This window comes from Sipha flava, unplaced genomic scaffold, assembly GCF_003268045.1.
Source record: "Sipha flava isolate LNK unplaced genomic scaffold, YSA_version1 84_pilon_pilon, whole genome shotgun sequence".
Classification (NCBI taxonomy): Eukaryota; Metazoa; Arthropoda; class Insecta; order Hemiptera; family Aphididae; genus Sipha; species Sipha flava.
In genome coordinates, this window is record NW_020273626.1 from 1789397 (window position 1) to 1810308 (window position 20912).

Below are 20912 nucleotides of genomic sequence, written 5' to 3' on the forward strand. Positions count from 1 at the left end.
GCAATAAATTCCCTTAAAGAAGCATATGGAGAGTATTTTAATTTTGCTCTATTACATAGTGAACTCTCTATTGTGTACTGATCGGCAGGATTCCATAAAGCAAGTATTCATGAACTTTGGTTGTATCTACAGACCTATCGGATAGTTTATCGCAAATAATAAAATTAGCTTCATTGATTTTAACTATTCCAGCTTCAAGTGCAGGTAGTGAACGATCATTTTCAGCTTTTAAAAGAATTCAAACTTATCTTAGAAACTCACAATCTCAAAATAGACTTTCGGCATTATCCCTTTTATCAATTGAAAAAAAAATAAATATTGACCACTGTTCAAAACCAAAATTCTTTCTATGACGAGGTTCTTGAAGACTACCAAAAAACCAAGAAGAATTGATTTATTATTTACAAATTACAATTTGTACATAAATTGTTAAAAGTTATAAAATAAAGTTAAAAGAAATTGTATATATTTTTTACCAATTAAATGTAGTTGACTGTAAAATTACTAATAGATCTCCAATACATTAGTTTTTCTGCTTACACTTTCTTAAAACCAACGCTACTGGATTTCACGTACCTACCTACTTATTGAGCGTTACTGTTCAATCGAATTACACCATGACATGTTGCTGGTAACTGATGCTACTAAATGTATTATTATGTAGGACTTTTTGTATTATTTATTATTTATTTTTTGTTATTTACATACATGATAATATTATTTAGATATTTAAATTATATTTAGATAGTAAAACTCATGCTGCAAAATGGTTTTCTGCATTTTCTTCAAATAACATATTGTATTTGTAAAGTTATTGTTATTAGGTACTCTTAAAAATATTACTGTTTATAAATCAAAATTTATGGCATTTAAAAACTATTTTATTATTAACTCTGTTGTAATTTTAACAAATTTGAAGTCGGGAAAGTTAATTTGAATCTTTGTGATAATATTCATACGAGCATTATTTAAGGCATTTTTTTTCGATTTGTTCAATGGTCAGAATTAAGTAGTGAAACTTAACAAAAATCATGTCTTATAGATATCCTTGCATGAGACATTATTTTCAATCGATATAATATTTTTATTAAGATAATGAACTATCGATTTTTAAAATATTTATTATTATCATTAATTAATAATTTTGTTGTTGTACGAGTATATAATCCAATAGCTTTCATCATTATTTGTTTGATTATACTATGACTTTTATAAGTGACCAATAATTTTATTGCACAAATCTTTCGGAACAATTGAATAATTTAGTTTTAAAATCCAGTGTCTTTTTTTTTTAAACATAATTAATTTTTCCGAAAAACTGAATATTTTATATAATTAGATTGCCATATTTCCGCAGCGGCGTTCCTACGTCCAACTGTTATAAAAAATGGTTTGTAATCGTAAAATGTTCTTTCGAAACGCTTTTAAAAAAATATGTAAATCAATTCAATTGTCACTTCCAACAACTATCTGTGCCTTTTATTTTAACCATTGGATTACCGTCATTTCTACGGCCACCCTCTTGAATATAAATGAACGCAACAGTTGCCACGACGGGTGGGCGGGCACGTAGGGTGTTATGCGGTTCGCTCGGTCGTGATGACACCGCGTTGTTTGTACCCTTTGACAACGATGTGCAGTGCAGTGTACTCCACGTGTACGGTTACCGGGAGAACATTTCTCCCTCCTCCGTGCACCACAGTCTCGGCGTCCGGTGTCGTCGCTCGGTGGTGGTGTCTTGTTTGTGCGTGCAATTATGTAAATCTGTGGTGGTACAGTGTAACATGTTGCTGGCCAGCGAAGCGGGTGAACGGCTGGTGCTGTTCTTTCAATTTCGTTTAGGGTTTCATACGTTTATAAGACAAAACCGGGACAAAACAAACACATTGTTGAATAATATAATTTTTTCTACTTTAATTACATTTTAATATATTGAAAGGACCATCAATGTCCGGTTAGGTTATAATATTTAAAAATATTTATGTCAAATAAAATGTATTAGGTATATTAGGTATATGTGTGAATTACATATTATGATTTTATTATACATCGTTAATTAGTAATCAATTATAATCGATTACTATAAAAAATGCATTTTGAGATTAAATCGTCGAGATTAAAAATTAAACAATTTAACATTTCCTCTAAACGTCTAAGCAGGAACATATAGACGAGCGAAAAACATGTTTCGAGATGTATGGCAACCCTAATTTCGTTATAATGTGTACCGTGCTCTGTTATCATTTGTTTCAATTCGATAATAATTGAAGGGCGATAATCCAAAACGTGGTATTGCCAAAAATTTAAAAATCAAGATAAATATCGATTCTAGTTTAAAAAAACATAAGGAATTCGAATCTGTTCTAAAATTCGATTTGTATCGATTATTTCTATCAAAAAAAATCGATTTTTAAAAACCGCTATTCAATTCAAAACGTGTTTTTGCTTATTTTTATATCAAGTCAAACCGTACTATTGTATGTTCAAATTAAAACGCTGTATTTCCCGTGTTATTGGTATAGGATCTCATTGCATGTCATAACAAAAAAGTGATATCATTCTACATTATTTAAATGTATACGTCAACTTACTTTTATTTAGCAATAATAATATGATTAACAGTAATCAATATTAATTCAAATAGTTTATATCAAAAATAGTAAATTCATGTTGTCATTAATTGCCATAAATATTGCCGGCAATACCACATTTTGGCCTGTTAACACTTTTTAAAAGGATTAAAAGTATATTTTAAATTCTAAATAGATTTATTTAAACACCGTCAAGTGTAAATACATGTCATAAGACGCGATATAGATTTTCTTAATTTGTGAACGTTTTGATTTTTGCCAATACCACGTTTTGGATTATCGCCCTTCGATAATTATTATCGAAATGAAATAAACGATAATATTATAATTTTTTTTCTTCCTCTCCTACCGTCACGACCGATTAACGTGGTTGCGCTCGTGCATGCGTGACGCGAGCTTCTCGTTCCGCGTTTAATTATCGACAGTCGGTAAAGCACGTGCATCCGCGACCGCATGCGCGCCCCGTCCTCCGATGCCGTAGCTGTGGGTGACGTCCATTGCGGGACGACGTAGTAGCACACGGGGCTGAGTGAGCAGTGCAACGCCTTCTTTTTATTTGCAATTTCATACCGCCCGTACTTACATCTTCACCCACGTTCACTCCCGCACCCTTACCACCGCTGATTCGCGTACGTTCCGTCGCGGAAAGATTCTTACAAGTACGTTTTCCCTTACGCAATTGCGAACGAAAACAGCGATCTAAGATCGCGCAACTGCTGATACAATGTAAATTAGATATACGGTTAGTTTCCCGAGGTTGGCGATCTAAATTTGTACGCAACCGAACAAGATTTGACTGCTCAATGTGGTCCGATTGCTTCGCTCCGCGATCGACTTGATGTTTTCGAGAAAAACACTATATGAATATAATATGATATACTCATTTACGACTGACAACTCGTTGACATTATTGGTATTCTTACGAAAAAAAGGTTCAATCGTCTCTTATTACATTCGAAATAAAATCGAACTGATCACGGTTTAATATAAAAAAATTCCCTGAACTTCATTTCATTATTTTTAAATTGTCGTTGATGAGTATTTTATAATAATCGTCGATACATTTGTAAATAATTATCTTTTCTTTTATCTCCTGACAAATACCAGAACACAGTCATATCGTCTTCTTGCTCCAGTTAAATAATTCTCAAGACATCTATATCGGCTGTATCCATTAAAGTATTTTTCGAAAACGCACAGTACGCAAGCACTCTTTGGTACTTCAAACTGTTGAGTACAACTAAATGATGTAATGTAAAAATTATAGATCTATTGATCGTTACGTAGAATCATCTAGAATAAACCAAGACGGCGTGGAAAGCGTTCGTGATCGCGTAAGGGAAAAACGTACCTTTAAGCATGATTCACACTAGTCAGACACCGTACCGTACCGTTGTGGAAAATTTTTTAATATTTGTTTAAATACAACAATTCACATTTAAACGTTTCTGTTCCGTTCATACACGTAGCGAACCGACATAGTTCGTCTGGCATTCCGCGCGAGAATGTTTTGTCGGGACGGCACGTGTGTAATCCGGTCTGAACAGGTCTGTATGATAAATGTGAACGAACAACAGATATAATATTATAATATCTGTCTGCTGTCATTCACTGGAAAATTATTCACAGTCATTATAAAAACTTCTCATTTTTTTTACTTTTTTATATTTTTCACACGTGATGAATTTAGAGTTATTAATTTAACTCGTTAGAGACCAAGAATTTCTCTATGCATTGTCACAAAAATTTTTAAACATGTTTCGAACTTAAAATATGAAAAAGGGGGAAAAGAGGGAAACTTGTGTAGTGACTTAACGTTGTTGTAGCGAAAATGTAGGTATGGAATAATAAGTATAGTATATTTGAACGGTATGGTATGCTGGTCTCTTGTGATGCGTCAACGATGGCGAGCGAGCGAGTGCAGCGATTAATCAACTACTCACTCTCGCGGAGAACGAGCCGTATTTGACGCAGATACAGATCTCGACCATGTGACGGTACACGCTAGCGGGAATTGATACAGGGGCGGAAGTAGGGGGTGGAAGACAGAGATTCATCCCCGGACGTAAAAACTCCTAGTTCCACCTCTGAATGGATATATCTGATGGTGAGTGGTCTCGGATCATCATCGCTGCTCGTTCCGCCTCACGTATACTATCAGTACGTGCATTTTTGGACGGTACGCGACGTCGAGCTGAGTTCGACATTCGACAACAGCGGTGGTGGCAAATTTTTATAGTACGGCTTGTATTTCGCGTGTATCGTCAAAGTATGTTTTACAATCGTATAATACGGTTCTGTTGTACTCATTGTTACGTAAGTATTTATTTACGTTCGGATACATAAATGTAAATATTTATTTTTATTTATTTTTTTATTTAAATTAATATGAAATGATTACTGAGCCTCACTGAGAAAAACTTGTGTGGAGGCCCAATATGTGTACGCGCATGGGTGTGTGTGTGTTTGTACGTGTCTTAATCGTACTTGGGAGCGCGCGTGCATACCCTGTGCTCGTGCAAAATTTATATTTTTCGACCTTGGATCTATTCCTGCCACTCACCCCTTCTAGTCACCGTTACACGTTGTGAGGAAACGAATTATGCGATCGGATGGGAAGTGGAAGGACGCTTTCTGGTGAACGGGTTGGCGGTAAGGGTCGGACGGACTTGCTATGTGTTTACTACCCCGACGTGAACGTGTATGTTTTGTTTGACTTTGTGCAATATCGATTCCGCGCGTTTCTTGTAAACGTATACAAATACAGATAAATATATAATATATACGTGTGTGTGTGTGTAAACGTTTGTCCATGCTATTATATATATGTATATGTATGTCTCAACGCTGCTGACGACTTACCGTTGTCACGTGTAGTATTTATATTAATTTTATTTTTATCGTTTTATTCGATGATCCACGTAATTTGGTTGAGCTATACGTAACGTTTTCCTTCGTATTCTCGTGTTCGTCAAAATTAGTTTTATCGATTTCGATCGGAGTGGCTATATGCGACGGCTATAATTTGTCGCGGTTTTATTCGTGACCGAAAACGCCGACGAATGCGATAAAAAACGTTAACTTCTAATTTGTTATTGTTTTTAATTATCATAGGCTATACTGGTGTAGGAAAACGAGATGCGTTTACACCATGATATTATGAATACAATAATTTTACGTTGATATTGAATGTTGTACCTATTTAATTTAATTATCTACTCGATACAAGTAAATAACGAACATTTTGTACATCAAGTGTATTATTAAAATTATAAATAATAAAATTATAAAGTTATAAATATTATTACGATCCATATGCACCTACTAGCTGGACCCTATTACCTCAATCTTCTTTATTTTACTCTGCTGCGGCTGTTCCGATAAGACTGTATTAAACGAACAATATATAAAAATGGAATTTAAATCAAAATAAACCGAAGGCTACTCGAACTGATCGGTATAAATGTTCGGTCTGTGAGTGTCTGTTCATTAATAATTTGCGATTTTCGAATTCGATGAATTTAAGTGCATAAATTATTGATATTGTCATGAGATTTACCGTGTTTTTGGAATACTGTACAGATATAAGGCAACGGAATACGCTCCGATGGTAAAATAAACGCCGGACAATCCGCGGCGTATGAAACGCTACGGAAAACGCCGTGTATACGAGCATTACCATCAGCCTTGGACGTCACCGTAAATTTAACGTAACGAACATGAATATTATCAATGGTGATTGTAACAATCGTAATATATGTTGCGCAATGCGCTCGATACGTATCTCCGCGGCGGAATATGTAAAATCTTTTACGCGGTACCTAATATGCGCGTATTGCGTAACACTCGTCGTGAGTACGCGAATTGATCGCTCAGACCTGTGCGACTGGGGGTAGCGGTGGCAGAAGAGCACAACGGGGCACCAATCTGATCGTTGTGTACACCGGGGAGGCAGGCGTCTGCGAAGGAGCAAACTTTACGTATTCAATTTGCGCGCATTGTCACGGAACAATTATTGCGTAAAGAATACCTAGAGTGCAACAGAAATTACTGTATTTTTATACATTATTATTAATTATCGGTTAATTGAAATACTATTGTTCGGAAATCGAATATCGTGTGCATGTGTATTGTTGTAACGCGTACGTGCATGTTATATAACATGTAAATTGTAGACATATCGCGGGGCGAATTTCAAAATCTTATTCAATTAAATTTGACACGAATGATAGTTGGCACGGCGATTCACCTCCAAGTATGTATTTAGACTTCTAGGGGGGGGGGGATTCAAATTTTTTCTTTAATTCAGGCTCAAAATTTACAAGTAAAATATTTGATAATATTTAAATCAGATGAATCCATAATATTTGTGGTTTTTTTTTTTTAATTTAATATTTATTTAATTTAATTCACTTAGAATCGACTTTTGTGTAGCTCTTTTTTAACACCTGTCTGTGTTTTAAAAGTTACGCTTGTGTTTTATTTGATTTTTGACTAAGTATGAACTCGAAAAACCCCAATTCAGTACTCACAACCACGTGTAATTTGATTTCGTTATAAAATGATCCATATATAATAATATAACATATAATAATCAAATATAATAATAATAATATAATCAATTCCTTAAATACGGATTCAAGGGGAGCGATCGCTTCTTCGCCCCACCTAAAATACGCCCATGTCCACCTCTCCCCTAGCGAGCTAATAAATTTGAGCGTTTTAGGTTGTGTTTTCAGCACGGGGAGGAAAATGAAAATGGTGCCTTAGACGCGTGGAGCAAAATCCATTCTACCAATTAATTTTAGAAAATTCATTATAAATAAAAAATTAATTGGCCAACACGGTACAATCATACCGGAAAGAGTACGTTGCCTTATTTAACACGTTCATCGTCGCCCGTGATTTCGGAGGCTATACCGTGACGCCGCGCCATGACGCGTTTTCGGGTCGATGGCATTAGTAGCATAACTTTATTGTTTTATAAATTGATTTACATTTTTTTATTAGTTTTCACAGTTTTTTAGATTTTTAGTACTCTTTTTCTTTATTAAATACTTGTTACGAATACTGCTTATAGATATCGGTAAGTAAGTAATAAATAACAATTAACCTGAAATCAAATAACTTACCGTTATTATCGGGTGTTCGTTTTGTGCGTTACGCAAAATAAAACGAATGAAATTAACCGCACAAATCCGTGTAAAAGTAAGCGTGAACATATATGTGATATAAAACGTTGTAAATAGTTCTAAATTTGTACATTTAGAAGTAGGTATTAGTGGAAATATGTATCATATAGATTTTATAGCAGGGGTGGCCAATAGGTCAATCACGACATGAGTTCGAGTCGATTGCGACTTCCTTTTGTTTTTCTTTTTGAATTGTTTCGTAAAATATTTATTTTTGTTGTAAATTTTTATATTTTAATTCATCCCACGATTGTAAAATATAGATTAATATAGGTAATATATAATCGTATTAATAATGTATTGCAATAAACCCCCCTTTTTCTTCACGCATTTCCTGATCATTGGAGTCTCCTTTTTTTTTATTCCCTTATAATATCAGGTATTTGATATAATTGATTATGTTCTTCTTTTTTGCGAATTTTCCATTCTCCCGTGATTTCGTTTAAATATGGTTCGAACATTTTTCTTAATACCTTTCTTTCGAAAATAAAAATTTTATATTGCTCAGATTTCCGTAATGTCCACGTTTCACATTAATACATTACCTATCGTATTTTAATATACGTTTTATAAATTTATACTAACGAAAGAAAGACCGTTATTTAATACAAAATGTCCATTAGATTTTATTTAACCTAACGTACATTATACTTACATAGTTACTCGATCTCAGTCTATAATTGCGTTTTTCATAGTTATTTATTGCTTCGTACTATTACTATATATTGCCTTTATTAATTAATTCTGAAAAAAATGAAAAAAGAGTCAAAAGGAGTCGAGATCAATAATTGATAATAATTCAATATTTGAATCATTGAAACTCATGCCGTGATCGACCTGTTGGCCACCCACCTTTGATCTAATGGATATTCCGTAATAAATAACATTATTTATGATGTTCGTATAAATTGATAAAAAATATATTAAAATACGTGTTATATAAAATGATTATAAAGTTATTATTACTTATTAATTTATTAATATTTTAATTTTAAAAAATACATATGCTTATAAAAGTTGGATATTCCTGTTTTATAAAAATGAATATTAAGTGTTAATAAGTTGTCTTACCTAAGTTTTTTATTTTAATATGTTGTCTGTTATAATTAAATACAAGTGACATAAATGACAGTGATACTTTTGAACACGAAAGTGAGCAGCCTCTAGCAAAGAAAGTCAAATTACACTATGACACGATCATGTGATTTAAATCAAAAGTTAATTTATATGTAAAATAATAAGTTTATAATTTAAAGTATTAGAGTGTATTTTTTTATGTGTACATGAATGCGTATGTATGCGCTTCCTTTTATTTATGCATATTTTTCGATTTTTTCCATATTTATTTCTTTTATAAATCTTCCTTTTATGCATATTTTCTATACGAAAAAAGTTTTGATGTTTAACATCGGTCAGGCGTCATGCAGCGGCTCAGTTTTTTTTTCTGTCTATATCGAGAGTTATTACAATTATTATTCATAGTTACTCTATATTCTGTCAATAACCTTTTAATTAAATTTAGAATCATTGTATCGGGTTAACAATGTACGTCTTTATACATAGTATATAGATCACATTTGATAAATATAGACTGCATTTGTGTATTACAGTATTTGTCCAGCTGTCAATGGACAAAACACTTGGTAATTCTACCAGATATTTGTTCACACGTGTCAAATTTGTTCGTATTATATACAAGTATTAAATATACTCTATTTGGGTATCTCCAATCCAATATAAGTTATACGAGTATATACTTTATTACTGAACATATTTCATTTTGGATTTTATTGTATAAAATTAATGTGCAAATTGTAATAAATTTTTGATTTACAATTTGCAATTCGTAATAATTTTTATTTATCTATATACTAATTGCATACCATACAGTTACCCTCTGCAGGTTTTAATTCTTAAACCACCTGCACCTTATATGAGTGAAAGTTTAAGTCGCTGTATAAAATCCGACGTAGACTTTTACTGGATAAATTTTACGATAACGCATGTTTTCGTGCAGAACGTCTTGGACTCTATGAGAGCGGTTCTGACAGCAGCGACGTTTTTAGGTGTACAAATGGTTTTTTGTCGTACAGACTTCTTTTTTTAATGCTGAACCTGTTTCTTCAAAGTTGGTTATCTATATTTTAATATCCTTAGCCGATGGTACTGAATCATGACATTAAGATTAAAATGAAAACGAAATTCACGCTGTGCGGCTACGTAACTGTCATTATTTTTATAAAACGATTTTATCGCATAGCACGTTATTTACCACTCTACTGTTCCGTGTTTACTAAATGGCATGTTGTCTTTGAACTAATAATATTTAGTGAATATTCTTGTCTTAATTATTACTGAGAAAATCTATTTTTAAAATCGGCCGTATCAGTGCCCCACCTTGTATTTGTCTTCCGTATAATTAAAATAACACTAAAAGCATTAAAGTTAATGGTTAAATGTATAGAATGGAATGTATTACTGTATTTTGTAGAGGGATGTTTATGATTTCTACCGTGGTTTGTTGTTCCCTATTCGAGTCATTGTTATTTAACACCCCTACATTTGTTAAGAATAATTCAAAAAAAAAAGTGTTATGTTTGTTATTGATTTACACATTATTTGCTCAACTTGTTTTTACTTGCTAGTAATATCGCTAATAGTTACAGAATAATTTCTGTAGCGTAGATAGCAGGTTGAAAGTTCAAATACCTTATTTTCAAAATCTCAGCTAGTAAATATATATATATATATATATATCAATAAAAATAATTATTACCTTAATATATCAAATCACCCTATAACTAATTTTTACTTACGTCCTTGACTGGTGTCATTGATTAATTTTATGATTTTATTTTAACTAATTAATTTTTCCTTTGGTCTTTCAATAGTTTAAAAAGCAGTACAATTATTAATGGATAATATTAATATCTTTAACTTATTTTGTGGTTTTTTTTTGTAAATTAATTAAAAATTAAGCTGACCTTGTACATAATTTGGCAATTGTATTTACGTGATGAGATATGAAAGAAAAGAATCTTCGGAATTTAGAAAACTTTTAAGTATAATAACATGCTTTTGCTTTTTTAGAATGTATTCAATTCTGAAATCTATTATTCTGAGTTATAAGTCCGAATTCCTTTAAATATTTTTAAAATGATTACGTCCACATTTAATTTCTTTGTTCGCTAGAACTATAAAGAGTTTCTGTATCGCTGTTAATCGGAATAATTCAATGTTTTATATTATATTTTCCTCCATTATTTTAATTTTAAATTAACACATTATTTTTTTATTTATGTGTTGTGTGCAAAGTATCTATTTAAAAGACCACACTTAACATATTTTATATATTTAGTGTACATCCACTTATTTGGATCATTCTGTATTCGTTCAACGATCCTTTTTAAGAAGTTCATTTTAGATTCCATTATATCGATTTTTTTTTTATTATAAATTTCATTGTCTCCTATCAAATTAATAGTTTTTTTTTCTAATACATAATATTACTATAACTATGGTTGTGAACATTTTCTTAGGTTAATCAATTAGTTAATTAGGTTAATTATACATTAATTATTAATTATCTTAATATAATTAAAAATAGGTATTACAGTTAGTAATATTATAATTTTCTTTTTGTACAATCATATTTAAATTTTACTGTATAAATTGGTTTTTTTAAGGAAGAGTAACAATTTTTTAATATTTTCGATATCTGGTCCTAATGCTTCGTTCATGTTGGGTGGAATATTGTATTTTTTGAGGTCGTCGATGTGTTGATGGCACTCCGTTATTATATGTTTAACTGTTAGAGTAACTACAGAGGATGTACATTTGGTCCTCTTTGGCCATGGGAAATTTGTGAATTAGGCCTGTATGGTAAGGTTAGTTAACCTAACCCAAATGAATAATTTAATGATAGAAAATGATGATGATTGTCTATCGTTACTGTCTCAGTACATCGTTTTATTTTTGAACCAATATATGCACATATTTATCTACGAAATTGAATAATTAATTATATCATTTTTGGTTTTTTGAATTAAAGCAAACATTAGCTTCACACTTATAATATAGTCACAGTATTATTTATTAGTGTAATAGAAATAGACAGATAATAATAGATAATAAATAATATAAAAATATATATTATGTGTTTAACAAAACTTGATTGAAAACATTTAATTATGGTGAACGATTAAAGTTAAATAAAAAAAATCTCATTAACCTTTGATCCTTACTGTCGAAATTCAAGAAAAAATTATATTTATAAAACAATTAAAACATTGTTAACTTATTTCTGCAGCTGGTACGCGTTCTCACGTAGTAAGTAAAATGATTGATTTCTTACCTAGGTCCTTATACTACAATTGTTATTTGCGCCAGCTTGTGTGCACATAACATAATATGTCAGATTACAGAAATATGCAGATATTGATTTTTTTGTCTTACCAGTGGTGTGTAAACAAAATGTTGTTCAGTTACTCGAGAACCTGATCTAAGAAGTGAAAACACGAGTAAACAATATTAATAAAAAGAAGAAAGGCACAACACTTATAAACGTACGAAACATGTTTGTGAACAATCAATGCCCGTAAGAAAAAAAAAAAAAAATGTTAATTGGACAAACTGCCCGAGTTTCGTTATTCATGTAAATATTAAATAACTCAAGAAAATATTTTCACCTCTTCGCCCGGCCATTAATTGTAGACATCTTGCTTAGAAAACATAGTTAATAAACCTTGCAGTGTTTTATGGAAATCACCGTATTACATTATACTCTGTAAGCATATTATTTCGCCTGCCGCAATCTGTTTTGTCACCGTTCTGTAAATTTTTTTTTTTTGTTCACCGAAAACATAAATTGTATTCACCCTAGTATGTGTGCACAGTATAAATTACTAATGTATAAATGCATCAACCATTAGTATCATTTCGAAGTATAACCAAGAATATATTTTTTTCATACTCAAGTATATACTCTACGTATGAAATAAAAAAATTTACACACCACGTAAACATATACATTAACATCGTTTCAACTAAAATCCATTGCGACGGATCGGCAACGTCGCTTTACCATAAACACAGTAGCCAAGTAACGACACACCGTACGCCGCTTTCTGTGTTTACGAGCGGCTGCCACGGCGGAATGTTGGTCTCGGTAATAATCTCGCTGCTGCGTTTCAGGAGCACGATTGTGTTGCACCTGCCTTTGACACAATGTCTTTTCCTTTTTAGCGCTTTCGGTTTGTTAATTTCGTTTCATTTCCTTTTTTTTACCCGCCTTCTTCGTCTTCTCGATCATCTTCTCTTTTTTCTTGTGTTTCTTCTTCGGCGCTGACCGTGAAGACGACCCTGCGCACAGCGGGGTGACAAAAACTACCTGTTTGCATTGACGTATACGTATAATATCGTAGCGTATTGATATTAGTATTTTTCCATTGTGTCGGCCTTGTGGTACCTATATTTTATTGGTTTTTCGAAAACGTATCCGTTAACGAATAATATGGTTTTTAACGCGGACTGCTATAAATGCAATTCAATTATTCTGTTTGTGGTGATCGCGTTGCTACGCCGTCGTCGCACCATGCGGTACACCGATAATATATATTTTCACGGCGGCACTACATTATAATCGTGTATCCATATTTTTTTTTACCCACTTGCAGTGCCCTAAAAATCGAGTGCGCTGAGTGTGCATTGCACACAGGTCCCGGGCGTCGTATACATTGTGGGGCTTCAAAAGGTCCAATGAATGACATGAAAATATAAATATATAATTTATTTTAATTAAATCAATGGTATTTACTAACTTTACCAATACTCCTTTCCCCACATCCTTCTAGATTATTGCATTATCGTGTTTAGATCATATTATAAATATTATAAAAAAATTATTTGAAAATAATGTGTACTAGTTGGTGTATAAATAAATGTAATATTTATTTTCTTTTGTATAATATGTTTTTTGTATGTTCTGGTTAACTAATAATTTTTGTCCAATAACGCCATACCCTAGGTATTATGTATAATAATATAGGCAGAAGACCTATGTACAAATTTGTATCATTCATTTAGTACAGTGATTTCCAACGTGGGCATTTTTTATTTCGAAGGGGGTGCTAAGGAGAGCGCTTATCTATCATTTACATTCGTATTGTTTATAACTGATTGATTGCGATGAAATATAAAACTGCCTAGAATAAAAACTAATTTAAAATACCAAATTTAATATATAGAATTATGTAGGTATTATATTTTTAAACGTTTATATAACATTTAAATCTAAATAATTATCTTATCGGACTATAGATTCTAGGTATTAGGTAGTTGTCAATAATAGCTTAACGTTGTTATTGTCTTATGGGACTTATCGTATCCGTCGACATACTTGGTCGAAAAAGACTTTAATGCAGTTCAACAACTTTTCAATCAAATCAAGAAACAAAATAGAAATATGTGAAAGAGGAGATTTAAAACTAATGCTGACTTCTATTGAGCCAGTTATAATTTCGTTGGCGAAAAACCATCAACCTCAGGGCAGTCATTAGTCACATAAGCATGTTTTGTGTTATTATTTTATATTAGGAATTTCAAAATCATATTATATAATTCATATTATTAGTAAGTATTAAGTATAAAATAAACTAAATTGTAGCGTTAAAATGTTAAATAATATTTTGAAAATATTGATTGGGAAGGGGTGGTATGAGATTTTTAAAATATAAAAGGGGCGTTGAGTAAAAAACGGTTGGGAAACACTGATTTAGTATAATAGTTTAGAGTATATAATTTATTTCAATAATAAACTATCATATTTATTGATCTATTTAATATCATATTTTATTGAACCTTTTAAATTTAAAAAATCTCTTATCCTCTAAAATTTAAATTTCATTAGTTTCCATTGAAAAATGTATAATGATAAGAAGCTTCAAGATTTTTATTTGCACGCAGGCGTCGAGTAGTTTGGTTACGGTACTACTTACTCGTATGTACCAGTGGCGGATCTAACGGTCGTTTAGTCGGCAAATGCCTACGGGGCCCCTAGCTATATTTAAGTATGAGGCCCCGTACATTTTTGGAAAACCCAAAGATTATTTTTTTGTTTTTTATTATAAAAATATGTAAATCAATTAATACAGTTTGTATTTAAAAAAATTTCAATAAGTAAATAGGAGAACAAATTAATATGACAGACAAAAAGACGGTGAGTAAGGAAGCCATCCAGTGATATAGGACTCTTAATGGAATACCCTATGTAAAAATAAAATGAGTTGATAATATTATTATTTTATTGTAATATTATCGTTGGTTGATTGTGAATAATCTAACGAGTCGGTAATCGGTATCTAAAATCTACTATCTACTATTTAAGGTGTAACTATCTAAAGTTTTAGATTAAACTGACCATTGATAATATTTTATATCTTCACAAATTTATTTAAAAATATTATCTAACAACAAACAATAACGATTTAAGACCATTTTAATTTGGTGACATTACTACGTGAGTACTGAGTTATGAGTTATCTTGTCTACCTTACTCTACACAAGTTACATTGATTAAATATATTTAACAGTATATTCAGTGGCGCATTTAAGGGGGGGGGGGCGAAAGGGGCGAATGCCCCGGGTGGCAAATTTTTGGGAGCGGCAAAATAACTTTTATTATTGATGTGTTCGTGATTTTTTTAACTTTCACACCTTTTTCAGTATTATTTAGTATTTTAAAAAATATTATTGAGCATCGAATAAGAAATTAAAAAAATTATACTATACCTAGTCACCTAGGTAATAGTGAAATAACAAAATAGTTATATTACATTTATTATTCGATAAGACATTATATTTTCGTTCGATGTTTATAATAAAGACTCGGGTACACAGAACGCGGTATTCACTTTAGAGCACATTTAAAAAGTTTACAAAAGAAATAAAATTGTACCTTAAAGTGTTCAATGTATGTTAGCATTTATAAAAGAGAATAGTTAAGTTGAAGTATATTCTTATATTGATATTGCTCTAAGGATGCTACTATGTATGTACACCTTCGAGTAATTGTTCAACGGAAAAATCATTTTCTCCATTAAAAAGGGTCAAAACTTATTTAAGATCAACAACGGGAGAAAATCGTCTTAATTAATTAACAACCCTCAACATTGAAGCTGATTTAACAAAAACTATTAATTTTAATGATATTATTGAACGTTTTTCTTCTCAAAAGTCAAGAAAAAAATTATAAGCTATCGATTATTTTATTATATATAATTAATAATAAATATAATATATTTAATCTAATAAAAAACCATGTATTGTTAATTATTGTGCATATAATAAGTGTTAATTCCGTTTTCTATATTCAATATATATATTTTAAGAAAGGAATATTCACTTTGAAAAAAAAAAATTAGGTTAACGTTAGGATATGTATTACTATAAAATTATTTAATAGAATATCGTTAAACAACTGATTTATAATTTGTTTCATAAAATTAATTTTTTTATTGCTTAACTTTGAATTTATATATATATATTTTTTTTTTTTGTTAAGGAGGAAGGGCGGAAAAATTATTTTGCGCCGGGGTACGTATATATTAAATGCGCCAGTGAGTATATTATACTATATAGTTTAAAATTATATTTAATCAATGCTATTTTTATAATTCTATAATTTTATAATACACAATATATAAATTGTATGTATAAAGTTTTAAATGCTATTAAAACTATTTTTGACATTATCAATCGGAAATGCTAGTACTGAACATGCAATGAGTATGCTACGAAGATTGAAAAATTATTTACGGTCAACCATGGTACAAAACCGTACGAGTGATTTAGCTTTACTCTGCATAGAGTATTACGATGCACTTAATCTTAATATGGATGAAATTATCGCGAGGATATCGATTGTCATAAAAATCAAAAAAATAAAAGAATACATTTTTTTTAGTGTTGTTAACTCATTATTATAAAAGGAAAAACTTTTATTACATAAATATAAAAATACTAAAGTATTGTATTAAACATATATATAAACTTATTTTATGTGTATTATATTTATGACCAATTAGATGAAAAAAATAATTTATGAATTTGTGATTTTTCGGTTCTTGTGCATATCAAAACTTGTACTTACATAAAGATATCAGCACCTTGGCATTTAGTAAAAAAAATAGAGGCTAAAAAATATACTATTATGAGAGTCTATTTTTATCAGACACATGAACATTTTACACACATATTCGGAGGGCCTTATTATGGTTTTAAGCCCCTGCACCTAGCCCTCCTAATGTGTCAATGAATAAAGGTTAAAATGTAGCAGTTATAGCTCCCTAGATCGGGGTTCCTCGTATCAGTTTGCCGACCAATATTTTACTCTTAAATCCGTCACTGGTTAGGTTAGTTTAGGTTAACCACTGGGCATGTCCATTTTCGACCAAAAGCGTACCCTTCCCTTTTTGGCCAATTCAATTTTCAACTAAATTTAAAATAAGCCGATTTCCTTTTCGACCAAAACAAAAATTTATATGATAAATTCAAAATAATAAAATAATAATATACGATGTTTGATTATGATGGAAACTATAATAATAGGTATATTATTGACGATTCAGGGTTGAAACGGTGTGCCAGGGTTACCGACACCCGGATCTTTATATAAATGTACACGAAATAAATATCAAGTTATTTATTTTACATTAATTAAAAGTAATACAATTAATTTAATAAAATTATTCCGAGCCGCGTGGCTGGCTCGAATTAGCGGCCGCGGCGGACGGTAACGGACCTGAGCAGGTGGGATAAAGAATTGGATACACAGTCGACAGCAGACTTAAGCAAGTGAGCGTATCGACCGTGATCACTTTTTCAGCGGATACTTGTGTAAGCGCGCCGGAAAAATTTGTATGAATATTGGCCCTAAAAAGGGCCGTTTTTAGTGTCGATGAATAGGTCCACAAATTACGGAGTCCCTCCATGTAAATGCCACTGGAGCCGGGTTCATGGTTGTCTTGTTGTTGTTTTCACGGCCGTGGTTACCGCAACCGCCGTGCAGTCTTCGAGGTTGCTGTCGCCGTATTCGAGATCGCCACAATTGCCTTCGTCGTATTCTTTGGAGCCGTCGTCGCAGTAATTGCCGCAGTCGTCGTAATCTCTGCAATCGTCGTCGTCATAATTGCCGTCGAGTGCTTCTATTCTTCTTATCATTTGGATGTTGATCGTTGTGAATGGAAGAATGGAGTATCGATGCTCTGAAAAATGGCCGTATACCTAATCAGACATCGACGCTTCATTTTCATTCGTTGAATTTTTATCTGTCCAGTCGACGATGTAAACGACACTATTCTTCCGCTGTATTGGTTGCCTTCATGCCGTTTTATATCGTCACAATGATGTTCTTGGCGGCCCTGAAAAGGGCTGTTTTCGTCTGAGCGCGTGCTCCGTTACAGGGTTTTACTCACGTAGCGAGGTTTTAGGTTCACATACATAGCATAATCCCCTTTGCAACAGTATCAAGGTTTGTATAAAAACTATTTTAGGCTTAGACTATAATTACCCTTGGGGTGAAGCCCCATCCCCCCAAAAAGTGCCGCGCAATGGCACTCGAGTTGGTGAGTGGATCCGGCAGGCGTAACGAGCGAAGACCTAAAATTTTTAAAATTAAAATTCCTATTTTTCGAAAAAAAAATGCAAACAATTTTCATTACGAAAAGAGATCAAAATTAGATACAAAATATCGTTCTCTTTTATATTAATATTTTAATAATTATTGACAAATATTGTACATAATTATTTTATTATTTTAAATTTATTACATAAATTTTTGTTTTGGTCGAAAAGGGAAGGGTACGTTTTTGATCGAAAACGGCCATGTCCTGTACACTACACGGCAAATAAGTCCACGGGGCTATCGAGATTTAATTTTTTTGGCATCGTCTACTAAATAATGTGATGTTTTAAGGCCTCCGGTTAATGAATGTATATTGGTTTATTGTTTAGTAGACGAGTTTAAATTATCATTTGACACGATTAGTATAAAACTATGTAATTATCATGTATCATGTACTATATTTTATTAATAACATAATATTATTTTTTGCTCATAAAACGCACTAAATTCAGTTTTCAGTAAAATAATTTAAATATATAAAGTTACTTCTTAATTTTAAACTTATAGTTTTTATCATAAATTAAATATTAGGTATAGACGCAAATGAGACTAAAATATCAATGATGAACAAAAAATTAATAATTTTAAATTTAAATTTTTTATTTTATTTATTATTGCATGGTGATACAATAATTATATGAAAATGAATTCCTTCCAGAAATAAGATTAATACAATTTTACAAATATTTTTAAAATATACTAGGACAGTAAACACTTTTTAAATGTAACATATTTTATTTACTATTACTAGGGAACGGATTTATATGTACTAAAACCATCCAAATATGTAGGAAAAAAATTTAAAAAAAAAAAAAATATATAATTATTAAATTATCAAAATGATTTGTTGCATTGAATTATTACAATATATTTTAAATTATCAAATATTAAATGTCGCCTATTAGATCTGAAAATATTTTTAAAACGGCTAAATGATCGTTCCACATCAACCTACATCGGTTGATTTAAGCATGTTTGAAGGGCATATTATTAGAAGGCGATAATTCCAAATTTTTAGAAGGGTGTCTGCCACTAATTATGTCATTAATTGATTTAAAATCAATATGACCTGAAATTTTTTCTGTAAAAACATGAATTTTCTTTTTTACTACTTCTCCTATTGGTCCGTTTACGAGTTTTCATTTTGCAATCGTTGATTCGACAATTTGCATACTTTCATTCAAGGACATATTTTTGTTTTTAATTTTATAATTGTATGTGCAATAAAACTAAAATTCACTGAGATGAAAATTAAATTTGTTTTCAATGTTTCATTTTGCATAATATTTTGAGCTTTTCTAATAGCGATAAAAGTTCTGGATCTAAATTTGAAATAATTTTTTATATTTTTGTATGAAGAAGACGTATGAATGATGAAATAATAAAATATGTTTAAAAATATTTACAAATTAGTGAAATATGTAAAAATATGTAATTATACCAAAATATGTAAAAATATGTAAAATAAAAGTAGCATCATATTAATAGGAATGATTTAAATTATGAACATTTCTTATCAAATTTTAAATATCTTGTTTTAATAAAAATATGTATTTACATATAAATCCGTTCCCTAACTATTACTATTGCATGGATAATAGTCCACAACAATCATTTATATAGGTAAGGCTAAATTTTTTAAAAAAAAAGTAATTAAAAAGGTTAACTTAATAATACTAATATTAAACCCATGTTTAGTGTTAACCGTAAAATAATTGTGAGTTTAGTGCCTTATAATAGGTATTGTTTATTTACTAGAAAAAAATATAGTCCTGTTTTTAAAACATGTCACTCTATTTCAAGAAATCCTTTGTTTAAAATTAACATTTAAAAATGTATTGATTATATATGAAAAATAATATAAATTAATATTATATTATATTATAAATTAACTGCAGTTTAAGTATCGCATAATTACATGCTAATAGTAATTGTTAATTAGAACACTATTGAGGTTTCATTATTCAGTTATTATACTTACATTGTTTAAATTAATTAAATTATCAAAATATCATATACACTTAGTAAATGTCAATATGTTATTTTAAATGAACTATAAACTGCCGATATTTTGAGATTTAAAAATGATTTCCATTTAGCAATAGTAACTGATTAAAAGCAATCACGCTCTGTATTGATTGGTGGAGGAAAACTTTACTTTATAGTTAATTTTATAGCGTAGTGTGAATAATTATTTATTTAAATTATCTTCTTACTAATTATTTTTGATTTAATAAAGTTAAACTCTATCGATTATTCGGTAGAGATTTATACGTTGGTACAACCCAACACAATGAAACCAATCGCTTAGCTCAGAATTGCAAAAAAAAAAAGAAAATCATTGAAATGTATTTTTATTTTTCTTGACATACAAATCCACCCCTTGAAAAATTATTTATAAAATATGGCATTTATACCGGTACACTGAAAATGTAATAACGGTTTGTC

The 20912-nt window shown here is 30.8% G+C and overlaps 1 protein-coding gene across 2 annotated transcripts in view; it reads left to right on the forward strand.

Annotated features, from left to right (window-relative positions):
• The window catches only part of LOC112693324, a 74458-nt gene that overhangs the window by 13643 nt on the left and 39903 nt on the right, over nucleotides 1–20912 (forward strand). Inside the window, exon 2 of one of the 2 annotated variants that reach the window (XM_025568314.1) lies at nucleotides 16344–16375. The exons of the other annotated variant lie outside the window; for it this stretch is intronic. The gene's annotated coding sequence lies outside the window, so the exon portion shown is untranslated. The remainder of the gene's footprint in view (nucleotides 1–16343; nucleotides 16376–20912) is intronic. 2 annotated transcript variants of the gene reach the window in all.